This window comes from Cephus cinctus, unplaced genomic scaffold (assembly GCF_000341935.2).
Source record: "Cephus cinctus unplaced genomic scaffold, Ccin1 Ccin1_scaffold0457, whole genome shotgun sequence".
Lineage (NCBI taxonomy): Eukaryota > Metazoa > Arthropoda > Insecta > Hymenoptera > Cephidae > Cephus > Cephus cinctus.
The window spans coordinates 357,577-373,590 of record NW_014333134.1 but is presented as its reverse complement, the minus strand read 5'-3'; the positions used below and the strand labels follow the sequence as shown (position 1 = coordinate 373,590).

Sequence of the window (16,014 nt, the reverse complement as noted above, 5' to 3'; positions counted from 1 at the left end):
AAGCAAACCAACGATTTTCCATCTTAAAACAACTTTCCGTGATTTTACATCATACAACCTCGTACTAACAAAACTACGAAGCTACGTAAACACCCAGCGCCTTCGGCGGCTGTAAACCCAACTAACCCGATGCGCTCGCAATGCATTATGGATGCATCCCGAGCGTAAGATAATTCCCAAAAGCGCCACCGATCGATTCGTAACAGTAGAACCAAACGAAATCCATTAAGGAAATCCTAAGGTATATATATTATAATAGCAAATCATAAATTACCCGTGTCACGTGCCTGTGGAAAATTGCGAAAACAAATGCGAGTAATCGCAATCAAGGCGTGGCTCCGTCAGACTCTACGAGATCAGATCGCCTTCCGACTTCCGCCCGTCGAAAAGCGTAAAAGCCGTATTCGCAGCGTTCGCTGCGGATCAAATAGAATAAAAATTATGGAATAAAAAAATTTTTTCAATGCTCTTAATACGAAACTTTTCTTCAATACGTTTAATAGTAAAAAATAAAATTTTTCATATAATTCTTTTCTCGGTATTTCTATCACCCACCAACGATACCAGGCGGAAGATCGTTAACGAGCTGATATGCGTAAAGACGCATATATACATAGTTATAACGACTTTACGTTCTTCTGGATTCCACTTCCACTTCCACGAATGATTTTGTCGCGACGTTTAAAAATAATTCTTCGCCATGTCCCTCCGCGTTGCTTGCTCCACGATCGCTTTCTTCGCTCGCCGGCATTTTATCGCTCGGTTCACGTTCCTCTGCTTTCTTACTCGTGGTCGCGCGTGCCACGCGTGCATCGCTACCAGCTTGAAGGCTGCCATGCGTATGACCCTTCGTGTTTTCCCAACACGTGTCTCCACGGCATGGGCTACCACGATTCCTTGGTACCGGCTATTTTCGTGAAAACCCGTCTTCTTGGTATCTCCGTATTTATCGAGTTTACGTCCAAATGTTTGCTTTAATCAAAATTTACCTTTTTCTTTGGCACTGTCAATAGGGACCGAAAAAAAGACAATTTCAAATAAAATCAAATTTGGAAAATAAAAATTACATCGTTACAAAAATGTTTGTCATTATTATTATTATTTTTCGTAGCAAAGCCTCAATGATCATTGACATACAAAAATAATTATTCAATCGATTAGCACTGTATTTCCATAAAAACCAAAGAGGCCTAATCATTATCTTTATACCCAGTTTTAAAATGTTTATTTATCTTTCCATTTACGTATTAACCATAAAAATTCGAATGAACGTCAACGATTACTGAATTAGTAAAAAAAAAATTTATTTCACTGTGTATGTCGACATTTTCGGTCGAAATGTCGCAAATTCCAGAATCCACCAAGGAATCCGATATCCAATATATATATTATACAATATATATATACACACACATATGCTATCTAGAATTTAGGAAAGACAGGATTCCAAGCATAAATAGCATAACGAGGGATACCCGAGTCAAGAGAGGCACGTGAACACAAATTGATTGGATATCGATAAACAATCATGTCAGCCAATCGATTTCAAATATATTCATTATATAGTAGCCATGCGTACTGTCTTCGTCGCTCCTAGCTGAGTTCATCGGCAGTTGTGAACCACCTTAAGGAATGTTCACAAGATGATCCATGCACGTCAAGAGCCTCGTATCACGAGTAAAGTTTCAAGTACGCCTCGTTGTGACTAATGGACGTTCGTTCTACCCCGTTTGATTGTCGTCACTGACGGTTCAATGATTCATTCGGCACAAATGATAACGTCAGAATTACATTAGAACGAATGGCTTTTGCATTTGACTGTTAAAAATGGTCAAAGCACTCAACTCGACTATACCTAACGCTACGGACACCTTGTGCAATACGGAGCAAGAAAAAAAATTGCCATTTGCATTCCGTGAAAGAAAAGGTCATTGTTTATTGTATTCGATTGACATTGGATACTTCGCAGTTACGCGCAATGAGCATCATCGGGTTGCGTCAACTACGAAAATAGAGTCGCTGCAATCATTTTTATATTTGCGATAGCAATTCACTGTATGCGTATGTATATATATATCTATTAGGATAAATTAAATTTATGAAAACTCCGTTAAATACATGTCACTGTATATGCTTTATCAAACGTGAGCTATAGTCGGTTTGATCAAAGTCCAAGGAGAACAGACGCACATATGTAAATTAACGAAATTTGACTCTGGTTCGCCGTCGTGTCAAGTGTCGATGGATAAATCATTAGCGTAGTAACAATTGATAATTCGTCAGTTACATGAGAGAATAACGGGACGTGCACGATGTAAAATTTACGTCGGGAAGAATTTCTCTTGGTATCTGTCAGTCAAAGTAAACGCAGGTATTCGAACCAGCTGTCGTTGTCAGTGAAATGTCCCTTGATAAAATAATGATAATATTTGGTATCGGTTCTGCAGGATCTTTACGCGCTTGTAAGTGAATAAGTTGGTTGAATATTTGTAAGCAGAATTTTGTAAGCAATTGTATCGCGTTATCAGTGGTTAATTAACTGTGAGAAAGATCCCACGCATCCCCACCGCAGACAATTAATTGACTCTTGATACGGCAATTAGGTTTTGGTTGGACCGCGACAGCACGAGTCTTTCAAGAAACTAGAAAATGCAGTGAGGATACTGATGAACGTGTCGTCAGCCGTGAATATACGAGTTTAATATTTCAAAGGAAAAAATAGACAGTGACGATAATTGACTTACTGGTCTTCCGAGTAGACGGAGATGAATTATCCGATATTCCAAGTAATCCGTTATCGTGGTAATAAGCGAAACAGTATCGAAAAAATTCACTTAAACTTCACACTGGGAGGTTTATTTGAAAATTTGAGTACAGGTATTAAATATTTAACACTGAGGATATTCCGTCCAGATGTACATCGTTAATTATATCTCTTCGTTGATTGCACTTCCAGCAAGGTATGTCGATTGGCAATAATTGCATTGCGAATTTAAGAAGAATAAGATCGATGAAAATTGCGCAAGCACGCGCAAGGTTCTACGTGTGTACAAATAGTCGTTTGAGCCTTTGAGTTTTTCCGAGTATTTGAAAATGGCGCATGCGCACTGCCGTCACTGCATTTTACGAAATTTACACGCACATTCACTGCTCACAGAAATATGAGCATTTATTTATTCGTCACGGATATTCCAACTGGTATACGGAGTTTGTTAACTGGTAAACATAATACAGCGCGCATCACGTGAAGATCAGTTGAATCAAACTTTTAACACGAGCTCCTGTCCTCGCGACGGTTCGCCCGATACTGACGAGAGACAGCTGGCTGGTTGGACGTCTGGCTAACTGCTTCTCACTGGCTCGACTCTCATTGGCTCGTTCGTTCAATTCCGTGTCCGATCGTATCTCACCGGATGCGCATCTTATAGCCTAACTTAAAGACGGCCCGCTAGTTGGCGGTAGTATCGCGCGTCCATTTGAGAAGTTAAAAAAGTCGCGTGCTTTGTTGGAAAGCATTGTCGTGTTATTGTTGCTTTGTGTTTAATAAATAGCGTTTAAAGACTCGCGATTACACCGTGAGAAACGTTATTTGTGATAATTGATCCTCGAAGAGTAATTCTCGACAGATAATTAATGGAATTCGAATGTTACAGTCGGATCGATTCGTGACGAGCGAGAACGAATTTTTTTGAGTTCGCAATGACTTTTAATGTTTAACTTTACTTTATACGTCGTTTTCGAGATTACTGGTTCCGTGCTTGAGTGTTTTGCTATAAGTGAAGGAAGTAATGGGAAAAAAGATTGTGATAACGTTGCAGAGAAATGCATACTGCAGGTTGATAAGCACAAAGCAATCTGCTAGGAGTGTTGCGTGTAGCTAAAGTTAATTGAAACTAAAGTATTTCCGTGATTGTTAAAAAGAAATGCTGCGTGATAAGGTTAACTGCTTAAGACTGTTTAAGCAGTTAGGCAAGCGTACCCTTTTCTTTCTACAATACTTCGGATCGTTGGACCTTTAACGTGCGTTACACGCCTGCCTGTACTCGAGATGAAAATACGATTCAGTAATCGTAAAATGGCCTTCAATTGCCACTGATCTTTCATCGAAACTCGCCGTAATGCACTTCCTTATACTGTACTCAGACTTCCAAGGAAGTTTTCATATAGAAATCAATAACAGCGTGGCAATTCGACGGTAACTATTGGCTCTATATAAAATTCTATAAGAAATCGTCGAGAAACTAATCGCGCACTTGCGAGTTACGAGTGGATAATATTTTTAAATTGAAAAAGTCCGGTGAAATAAATCATTTTTTTTTTGTGTCCACACGTGCACTGCTTTTATGATTCTTTCGGAGTGACATTAATTAACTGTTATTTTTCTCTTATAAAAACTTGCGCGGCTCTTATTTTTATTGGCGATCTCAATAATGTATTCAATGCTGATTAAGAGAAAACAAAAATACATTTCGAGGTTATGTAATTTTATTTTCATTCTTATAACAACAGTGGAAGATTTTTCATTCTTTATTCCTTTATAACATTCATTTGTATCGACGGCATTCTGTGGGATGTAATAAAAATGTTTTGATGCTTTTTTTTGACACTTTCAGAAACATTACGCAGTTAATTCTTTTAAGAATCGTACAAGCGCGAAGCGTGACGATGTGCCGTAATAACGGGAATTCACAGATTATTCCTTTCGTCCGTTACAAGATCGTCGGACCTTGAAGGTACAAGAGAAAAGATCCAACAAGATAAGATTAACGTATACGAAATTTTTTGGAATACACACACAACCCGAATTCGAAATCTTGCCGAACACATTAAACAGGTTTGTAAATAAAAATCTAAAATCCATTACCTAACATTACCTTTTTAGCTTTCTTTTTCAACTGCCAAACTACGAGTAAAAGATCTTTAAATTATGACAGAAGAAATTATTGACGGGACAAAACCAACATAATCCACGGTAAATACAAGAGAATTTAATTGGTTTGCAGTCGTAACGATTTGCCCAAGTGATTTCACGCAATCCGTTCCGTCTCTTGTGACGACGCAGCCAAAACGATAAATCCAAACGATACAGATTGTCCATTCAGAGCTGCCCTTTTTTTTTGTTATACACCGGATAAAGTTCGCCAGCTATTATTATACAACAGATTCAAGCGACGCTACGTGACGAATCGCGTGACCTGTGAACTACAATTTATGTCGTTCCCATTAGCTGTGAATCCTCGACTCTATGAGACAGCAAGATCAAATCTACAAGAGTAAAGAAGACGCCTCTTTAAAATTACCTTATATTATTCAATAACAAACTCAACCACAGATCTCGACATTTAACCATGATAATCATCCATGTCAGCTGAGTCTTTATAAATTATCACACGCATCGTCCAATTAATTTTCACTGCGCATTACGATTATTATGACGCTCTTAAAACTCTTATGGACATACAAATTTCTTGAATTATTACAGATTGACTTGTGACAACAAGTGGTGGGGGTAAAGATTCCAAAACTCCTACGTCTGCTGATATCCCAAAGTCTCTATACTCAATTAGCGACAGGGTTAATGAGTATATAACACCAGGTAATTACTGGAAGGTTTAATCATGCGTTTTCGTACACGTGAGGGTGCCCTGAAATTGAACGGTTCGAGATATGGTATTTCTCATAGCCCCCTAAGCGGTTTAAACTAATCGTATGGCTTATTGCGATACGCACACGTAAATACCCTATCCTATCGAACCACCCATATATTATATTTCGTGTTAAATTTTTTGGCTCCCCTCAAGACCCCCTTTCTTGGATATTCATATCCCCCGAATAAACTTTGAGTGAGCTGAACATTTTTTTTTTCATAAATATAACCAGTCTTGTTGTCCCACGCGACCCAATCGTGCCAACAAATAAAGTCCGCGTCAAACGCGGTAAATTTGAATCGACTCAATTTAATTAGTCCACTCCAGATTCCTCGAGTCAGTGGAGGACGAAGAAGCGAGAGACACAGTAAGAGGTAGGGAAGAGGAAAATTAAAGGGGAATTCGACAAGGGTAATTGATCCATATATAGATGTATATATACGTATACACGCATACGATCTGCCGTGTCTAATTGACCCAAATTAGCGATACTATCAAATATTAAGCGAACTGAAATGAGAGGGAGGACACAATATTTTTTTATATACCGGGTGACTATAGCGTAACGAATGAATTGGTAATTTGATTTTGATTTCATTTTTATTCAATTATTCGGATTCATTTACTTCATCAATTACGCTCTTTCTTGTATAAAAGCTGTTGTATCTGTTATTTTTTACGTATTTCTGGATAAATATTTTTTTTTTTTTTTTTTTTTTTTTTTTTTTTTTTTTATAGAATGGAATAAATTGTCCATTTTATACAAGGTGTACGTACTTTCTCTGCGTCACTAGCCCATTATCGTTTTCGTCATCTGAAACAGAAAAAAAAACAATGATTCCATATACAAGTCGTTCACACGAAAGTAACAGACGTACAAAGGTTCGTTGAAAAGAGAATTTAAGTTTTAACATTTTTAATTAAAGGTGGCATCGTATCAACTTATCAATAATTAAAACTACGATTAATTAGAAAATTTTTTGACATATGACAGGCTGATATGCCGCCGTCACGTGTGTGTCTTTCATATGATATATATAAGTTAATAATGCAGGAAAACGACAAGGGGTTATTTATAGAGGCAGGATGTTGAGACGCTGTGTCTAGCAGTTGGCAATTAGTGGCTGAATATTTCGGCAACGATCTATTAATAGAAGACTCGGGCTAGACTGGATATTTAAAAATTTTCTTTCACGCTGTACATATATCCACGCGGAGTTTCTATAGGTAAATCATGTTTGGTCTGACATATATGAATTTTCGTTTAATAGGCATATAACGTGTGATCAATTCTGTAATTATTATTCCTACCCACGTAATTGCATATGTACCAATGGGTCATCTCTGAAAAGTTTATATACGTCATAGGGAGGGTCACGGAGCAACTGTCATTATACGCACGTGGGTGCATTTGTTATTAGGTCATATACGCTTACACGATGCTTTGACATTAAATACTCTGACGGAATATCAGCCAGGTGCAGGTATATGCATTAAATTGGTGATTCAAATAATTATTGGATATTGATTTTGTCGATTGGAATCTATATAAATTATATTAATATTTTGATTATCGATGGAAACTTGTTAAAATTTTTTAAAATATTCTTCAAAGATGGATTTCGTAGAGTTATACGTAGTATGGGATGTTATTTTAAGGTTAATTCACACGTGCATTAGGCAAATATATCTGTGGATCTTTACGCTGGTATAGTTTCCACGTCTAAGTCGGTCTCTCGAACCGCTCTAAATTCCCGTAGGTTTGCAGAAGGATGAAATTCGCACTCGCTATAAATTTCCGACACAGTTTATATTCAATTTGAATAGCAATTAATTCGATGCAATCGTACTGTTTGCATTGCACTATTTAATTCCACGTAAGATCGATTAGAATTCATGTATTTTCGAAATGTCAGGTTAAAAAAAAAATTCAAAAATTTTCATACCAACATACTCTAACGGTCATTGGCATATATGCTCGTTGCGAAATGATATGGAAAGTTTTCAATGGGTAAAAAATTTTCAATGGGTAAAAAATTTTCAAAATTTTTAACACCCAAGTCAAGCTCACAATTATTATTTTTGTCAATTCGCAAAAACTCACGCAAAAAAAAAAGTCTTCAATTCGCAAAAAAAAATTCACGTTGGTGATAATGAAAATTTGACAGAGGTGAAAATTAACTGATGCCTCTCAAATTCTAGTTTTATTAAAAAAATTACTATCTGCATTTTTTCATTGCCAATTTTATAACGAAAAAAGTTGCGCTCGCCTCACTCGTAAAGCAATTCAAATCCGTCATTGCGAACTGGACCTGACGTTTTACAACTACCAAAACGTCAGGGCTGGCTGATACAGCGAGCGGATTGTTTGTGCGTTATGTTACTTTGCATACGGGCAGTAAAGGTTCCTTCGTTCCGGTAACGTGCGTGACACGATGCGTGAAATAGCGATCGTGTGTATCGGCTAAGAATTACGACGGGGGGTCAGTATTTATTATGGGTTCGTAGGGTCCAGCAGTGACGGGGTTGGTTCGCCCCATTTTCACCCCACTGGATACTGGATAATGGATAATGGTTGCGCACGCTCATCTTCCTCCATTCAAATACACAGCCGGACACCAAGCAGTTGATCAACGTAGTTCCATTGCATTATCCTGAAAATCCATAATTTTCAAAAAAAAAAAAAAAAAGTATAACTTAATTTTTTATCCAAATATTTTTCTATTATCTCTTCTTGAACGATACAAAATTTTTTTTATCAAAATTGTCCCTTTTAAAATCCCGCTTATCGCGATAAACCCTATACACACAGATATACCTATATCGTACTTTCTCATACTATTTTACGTGGCCAATGGGCTGTGTGCATATTTAGACTTATGCTTGGTCCTTAATGCTCATGGCGGTTCTCATCGAAATTACACTGCTCGAGTATGCTGTTTCGTTGTTTGGCATTTTGTATGCCACATGAGAACTTCCACTTACGGCTATGACTTTATATGTATATATATAAAGTCAGTTCAGGAATGGCCAACACGTAAAGGCTTAATATCGCGTCTGGAGTATTATGAAAATTTAAAAGAATATTTTCACACTAGATAAGCACAGTGCCATTCATATTTATTATTGATAAATATAATTTTTTTTTACCTATTAATCATTAACAGACCCTTTTCGAGTATCGAGTATCAAAATTCGATTTTGAGGTTAACTTTAAATTTCAAAATCGTACACTATCTTTTTATATACTATGTTCTATCGACAATTTGACGTTTAACGGAAAAAGATAATTATTCATGAAAATCGATTAAGCAACCAACAATTACGGTTGCATTGTAAATTTTCTTGAGCACAGTGTATAGCCATTGTGTGTTCGCGTATCATATCTATATATACCTTAGCGTGCAAGTGATAAGAGTGCGGAAACGATAAAATATGTATCACGTATGTCGTGCGAGATAACGTGGCCGTGGAAAACTCGCAATATTTTTTTAGGATACAAATAAAACTTTTTTTTAATATTTTTGAAAAAAAAAATTTTCTATAAAATTCATTTTTCAACGTGAGAGTATATACGTGGACAGTCTAGCTCGAAATATAAGTTACTTGTCAGAAGCTAGCTCGGGTTGAAAATTAAGGGGATTTCTGAAAGGAATGTAATCACGAGTTAGATAATGGACGTTTAATTAAAAAAATGTAAATACACCTTTACCAAGAGTACCAAGTCAATGTAATAAACGGACAGTATGATATTCTCGGTACGCAATACATTATATTGCTTTAATAATCGCAGGTACGAAATCACTTTTGCGAATAACAATGGAGTGAAAAATCACAATTTTAGCAAGTTCATGCAATTGTCAATTATTCTTAGGAAAATTTTTCGTTCTTTTTAAAACTGTTTTAGAAAATAATATTTTTTTCAAAAAATATAATTTTCATACCAAAATTTATTTATCTGCATCAATGGTACTCGATGTCATCGTATATCGAATTTTTCAATAGGATTCGAGACAATAAAATTACACGTTCAATATTTCTTGTCACGTCTTTTTAAATGATCGGGAATATCGAAGACAATTGAAAATTATCTCCGTACTTGTCACTGTCATTGGTCGACAATGTACGACCCACTTTTTCCAAGTACATCGACAAGCATATATATATATGTATATATATTTACAAATCTCGATCAAGAATTGTCTCTGATCGATAATTGAATCCTTTCACCATGACGTGTCCTTTTATTGATCACGATGTGTCACAGTCTGTCCTTGTCTACCTCACGGATAATTTCATGACGTCACAAGGAATAAATATAAAAAAAACCTCCCCCCCTTTCAAGATATACAGATTAAGACAACAATACATTTTTTTTGCGTCGATACAAAAAACCTAAAATTTTGAAAATTGGACACGTCATAATCATATGGTGATTTGGGTCAATGATCTCCGTGACCTTTGACCCATCTGACGTTAAGATCTTACCATTGAATTATGTAACAGCAGTAACCTAACCCAACCCAGTTTTCTCTACTCGACGTTATTAAAAAAAATTAAATTTGTCTTTAAACATATTGATTACGTCTTATCGATAATCGATTCCCGATGTGATCGACAAGTCTCGATTGTATCGATCTGCTCGTTCAGATCGGATCGGTCGATAAAGACGGTTGTGTAGGCTCGGTGTGAACTCGAGGCCCTAAAACAAGATCTATCGGATCAGCTTGTCGACCTGCCGTTAGCGCCAACTAAAATTCCATCGTACGTCAACCTGGGATATCGATACTCGATATTTGGTATCGATCTAACCTGCCCTTTTATGATGAACAAGCACAAACATCAGGGCAGGCATCTTGTCCTGGACCGACAGGGGAGTTTAACGACTGTCGTGACCAGATATGTCAGACTGGAGCATCTTGTTTGTGGCTGGAATTATTTACACGTATAATACAATGTATAGATCTATATTATCTTATAGGAGATGAAAGATATACGAGCTATATATATATAAACTTGTCAAAGGGTAGTTATGAGGACGCATGCCACTCACAATGGCAAGCCCATGCGTTTAAAAAGAAAAAAACTAAACCTTGAGACATGTATTAAAATTCTAACCTAACCTAACTTAACGAAATCATTTCTTAGCCCATCACAACTGCGAGTGTGTAGCATAGAAATTTTTTTGGAAAATTCGGTGTGAGTGCCACTTTATGGTCCTGACAGTATACCTTACGTATCTAAATGCTATCAGACCCGTCCTGATAAACGCCAAGTGTCCTCAAAACTGCCAATACTCAAGACAAAAAGTCCTGAAAACTACCCTTCTTAAAAAATATATCTATATAGATATTTGCCTAAGAGTATATGAAAGGTAAAGCAAAAGTCAAGTAAAGCTTAGAAGAAACTAAAAATTATCGAAAGTCATTGGGATTGTAAAAAAATGTTGTGCGACGGCCATTTTGAATTTTCTAATTATCATCTCTATGGTCCAGCGACTGTGTATTAAAGCGATCTATATCGTCTTTAACGATCCTAAACCTCGATATACCTGTATTAGGTCAATGTAAAAAGAAAATAACGGATACGTCTACGTAGACCAAGGCGTTTGGCGCTAACTTCATAAAACAGAGTTAACGTTGTTTCCTTGAGCACACAGGTGTTTTACGAGGCCAAAGTAGAACGAGGAAACCCTCTAGAGAAGCTTATCACAGGGTTACCGCGTCATTACGGCGGGTACCAACAGCACCGGAAACGGAAACAGCGACCGATGCACAGTTTCCAACCCAATTCGCCATAAGGGACCGGTAATAATCCCACCCAATCCACGCAGCTATTCACCTGCTATCCAGCCAAGCTTACCAACCACTTGAAATCCAACGGGCTGCTATCTGGAGGTTGCATAAATAATTGGGGTAAATTTGCCGAATTATAGATTCTGAGGTAATCAGAAAAACGTTAATCGTAAAAATTAAGTGAAATATAAAATCACGAAAAAAAAAATTCATATAAATAAATGAATTTGTATATTTATGAATCAATACGTTTTTTGGTCACACCCATGGAACTGGGTAGAAGATTGATAAGAGATAGTGGTAATTTATGAAAAATATTTTTAATTAATTTTATAGCATTTACTACTTTCTTATGCAAAAAAATATTTTTATTTTAGGTATCGCGTTTCAGCGTATGTGAAAAAACGAGGGTTGCGTACTGTCAGTATAATTTTACGTATCTAATATCTATACGGTATGTAGGTATATCGTATTTGTTATACGTGTTACAGGTAGTACAGAATACCTGGGTACAAGTCGATCGTCCCACACTGGTTACGCTGGGATAAGCACTGACTTCGAGTAATAAAAGGAAAAAGATACACGAGTCATTGACATACGGGTATATCCGTAGCAACGTGCTTACGCAACCGCAAGGTTGGTACCAAGAGATTCCAGGCTGCAAAGTCTAAAGAATATACGTAACGCACAATGGCCACTGTATATTCTCATGGGACGCTACGCTTCGTATCCTTTGCCTGACAAAGTGTCGCCTTCTGATTCCATCCTGGCAAACTAGATAGAGGCTATGACCACTTCCGGTTCTCGATTTCATCCATCCCGGTTCCTGTGGGGTCAGTACCAGTCAGCACGAATCACTGCGTGCGGGGAGACTCGTCAGATTTATTATTATTATTATTATGCTTGACCGTACAATTTTTTGCAAAATTCATACCGAGGGTAATCACAGTTTTTGCGCACTAATTGTGCTTGGTACAATTTTTTATTTTTATTTGTCAAAAGGTACTGGACCTTTGTCATGCGTACAGTGCTGGTTAAAAGTATTTGACAAGGTCGAATTTGACTAGCGATTCCTGACGTTACCGGTAGTTGATTTCAATTGAATTCTGATTTTGAAAAATTATTCTCGTGCAGGTTCAGGCAGACCGGAAGGAAAGCTAGATGGATATCTCGAAAACTCAAAATTTTTATGCACGATGGGCGAAAAGCGTTAATACCAGAAAACCGTCGCAGGGTATTATGGGTAACAGCGTGGCAAAGGTTGTTTTGCATTTTGCAGAAGACTCTGTGAATATTCATGAAAAATGTGCGGATGGACAAACTTTCGTATAAAGATCTTCTGCCGAGCATCCTTCGTACTGCAAGTAATAATTTGCATAAGAAATGCAATAAAAAAATAAAGGATCCTCATAACGTTACCAATTAATTTTAAAGGACAGGTATAACGTAAATATGTAATTTATCTAGCAGCATCTCGTTCCCTCCAACACCAAAGGAAATAGGTCTGGCCTCTTTCATCCTACTGGAAGTAAGACCAAGGAAAAAAAGAAGCGTCACCTGCATTTTCTCAGTGTTTCTCAAGTCTCGACCAAATTCTATCCGGAGGAGTTTATGGCTCGAGTCTGCAGCCACCACCCCTCCAACCCTCCGCTACCCCCTCTCTCCGTCATCAAAACCGTATAGCCACGAATCTGCTTTTCAAATATTTAACCGGGAATACCTTTTCCCGTGGGACGTCAGATCTAATTCAATTTTCTAGCTGCTGGTTCACGCCTTGGGGCACTTATCCTGGGTCGCCCCTTTGTCGTTCTGAGTCCCTCTTGCTGTTCGCTGCCTGGCTGCTTCCTGTTCCACAAACTTCTCAGGTAAGGTAAGGTACGGTTATCCTTGGCACGCGCAAGACAGGTGTTCGTCAGCCGGTGCATCTGCCTTCCTGGTGGCTGATGATGGGGATACCCGCAGAAAGAAAGCTTCACTGTTTTTTTTCTTCTCCTCCCTGCCAGACACTCTGCTGCATCCCGAGACTTCCCGAATGCCAGATGATGTTGGGGTCCAGTTTCGAAAATTCAAAAATCGATTTTTATCATCGACCGGGAACCCCCAAAAAGGTCGAAATTTTTTTTTACAAGTTATTTATTAACTGAGCTCGTAGCGAAAAAATTGGGGAAAAAAGCGATGAGAAAAGATACTGAATTCAGAAGAACCAAGTCGGTCCCGTATTTCCGATAAATCGTCGGAACAGTCGAGGGGCACGCGTCAGGGGCGTAGCAGTTGTTCGCCAAGAAGGGCACCACCGGGCCGTCGAAATCGAAGGAAGTCCCTTCGGCGAGTAACACACACTTTGCTGGAAAACGGTTTTGCCATTAAACCATAAATATTATTTATTGCCAAGATGAGGGAGATGGATATATATAGTAGCAGGTACAGTCACTGCAGTAACTAATACATAAGTCCCTCTATAGAGCCCACAGTCCCGCGGGCACTTTTACGACCAAGTCTCCTTCTGCCACTGCTCGTTAAAGCATAGAAGGAAAAATGTCCCGCGGCTAGATGGGAATTAAATGCGAATTAAATATGCCGCGGGAAATTAATAAATTCATTTAACACGCTACTACGGCGCGCTCCAGATTTTTTTTTCATTTATGAATTTTAGATGGTACAGTGTAGCGTACGTGGAACACTAGTCTATATATGTATGAGAAGTAACATATGCGCAATTCAAACGGCAAAAATGTCACTTGCATATAACACGTACGATTTTCACATATCGAAATATTAGCTTTGACTATCTTCATACGATTTACATAAATTACAATATAGGATAGTTGGCGTTCGATAGACATTTTTTTATATTAAAAATTTTTTTACACAATATTTCATACCAATCCGCATTTACGTTTTTGAGCTTCGACGAATGTTTATCCAATTTTATTCATGGCTTCAAGACCCCTCGTATGTTAACGATCTAACATTGATGATTTTCAATATTAGATCGAGCGAAAGGATGAAGACTGACAGTGTTATTTACGATGGTTTTATAGCAAACAATTTTTGCGTTTTTTTTTTATATTATTTACGGTACCATTGATACTATTTGTAGGAGCTGGGTTGAGGCAGCTGTGTGTAGCGAAGACGCTCGAGCGGAAAAGATGGTTTCGAACGTATTACGTAAGCATCGATATTACGCCAACTTCACGTGAAAAATTGCCCCATACGTTTTGCTTATACACCAGTCATACATTTTTCCCATTCGTTCGTTCTCTTTATTATTTGCTCTGGAAAAAAATTTTTTTTTCTCTCAGGTTAAAAGTATCTCTTTATATCGAATTTATATTCGAACAGGGGCGATGCTTAACGAATAACAATAATATTGGAATATTCGATCATTTTATTAATTCGTATACCTAATATTACGTATACCTTAATACAAGGTAGTATACAGGGTAATTATTTTGCACCGTTGTGAAATGTAAATATGAATTACATAAAGAGTCATAATAATAATCAAATAAATAATTATTAATAATTATTCGGAGAGGGCTAGCGACGAGAACTTTTCACTATATCTTGCAGAGACTTTGGAACTATTGATCCTGACCATAATCGAGCCCAGATTTTACATTTAAAGATCAACATCTCCCCTTTTTCGATTTTTTGAGTTATACATAACCTCACGCCTTAAAATTTTTTTCTACGCTTAAAGTAGTAGAACTGTAGCTAAAATGTTGGGAATCTTATAGAACTATGTGGGAAACATATTTTCATGGCTTTGGAAGTCGAAATATCATGAGATGCTGGAAGGTCAAATGCGAAGTTCGTATCTCATCCCTTAAATATTCGATTCTAGGGGTAGTTTTATGAACTATCGCTAAAAATGGTTTGAACTATAGAACTATGTGGGATGCAAGTAAATCAACCGTTTCTTGGTGAGATTCTAACAACTCATATGCTAAGTTCATACACGCGTGAATATTTATATGCAAGTCAGCTCTATACATATATTTTATCAGTATATACATACATATATATATATATGTGTGTGTGTGTCTTATATGTAGCGAAATAATGGAATATCGTGAGAAAAGCATAAAGCCGCATTTTCATCGTATTACCGGCGCTTATTCAGCGAGTCGCGACGACTTTTCACGGTGCGCAGTACATAAATACCCACCTGCATGAATATGCTTCAAGGAATTCTAATCTCTGCCGCCGTTATCGCAGTCTGTCTTTTTCATATTTTTATGGGTTTTATTATCTTAATTCTTCTTTTGGCTACAGTCGAGAAATGTTATTCGTGCAAAATTATTTGTTTGATTTCGTCGGGCCAATCGAATGGCTGCAATCGATCTTGGTACGGATATGACATTCCTTATCGGACTGTAATGTTGAAAAGTGCAATTCGTGCTATTATTGTTGGCAAAAGTTGGTAAGCTATGGACCGGATGATATCTTGGGAAATAAGCAGAAGATGCATTTCTTGAATATATTTATCTGTATATGTATATATGTCTATGTTTTTATTGGCATCGGGACGACAATGGCTTTTCCATGTTGGTCTTTTTTATCTTAAA

At 37.4% G+C, this 16,014-nt stretch overlaps 1 protein-coding gene and 1 long non-coding RNA gene across 6 annotated transcripts in view; one reads left to right on the top strand and one right to left on the bottom strand.

Moving 5' to 3' along the window:
• LOC107267871 (leucine-rich repeat and transmembrane domain-containing protein 2) overlaps positions 1 to 16,014 on the bottom strand; it is an 89,405-nt gene that overhangs the window by 13,326 nt on the left and 60,065 nt on the right. The window contains exon 2 of one of the 2 annotated variants that reach the window (XM_015740041.2): positions 6,426 to 6,462. The gene's annotated coding sequence lies outside the window, so the exon portion shown is untranslated. Of the gene's footprint in view, positions 1 to 2,744; positions 3,311 to 6,425; positions 6,463 to 16,014 lie in introns of those variants that run through there. The other variant, XM_015740040.2, reaches the window with a different exon arrangement.
• LOC107267872 lies at positions 3,492 to 15,426 on the top strand. Of its 4 annotated transcripts, XR_003059703.1 has the most exons (9): positions 3,492 to 4,195; positions 4,614 to 4,834; positions 5,483 to 5,596; positions 11,308 to 11,563; positions 11,821 to 11,863; positions 11,935 to 12,276; positions 12,578 to 13,120; positions 13,203 to 13,308; positions 13,447 to 15,426. It is a non-coding gene; the product is annotated as an uncharacterized LOC107267872 (long non-coding RNA). The 4 variants fall into 4 exon arrangements; XR_003059701.1 differs by having other exon boundaries at positions 12,578 to 12,807; positions 12,911 to 15,426; XR_003059702.1 differs by having other exon boundaries at positions 13,203 to 15,426.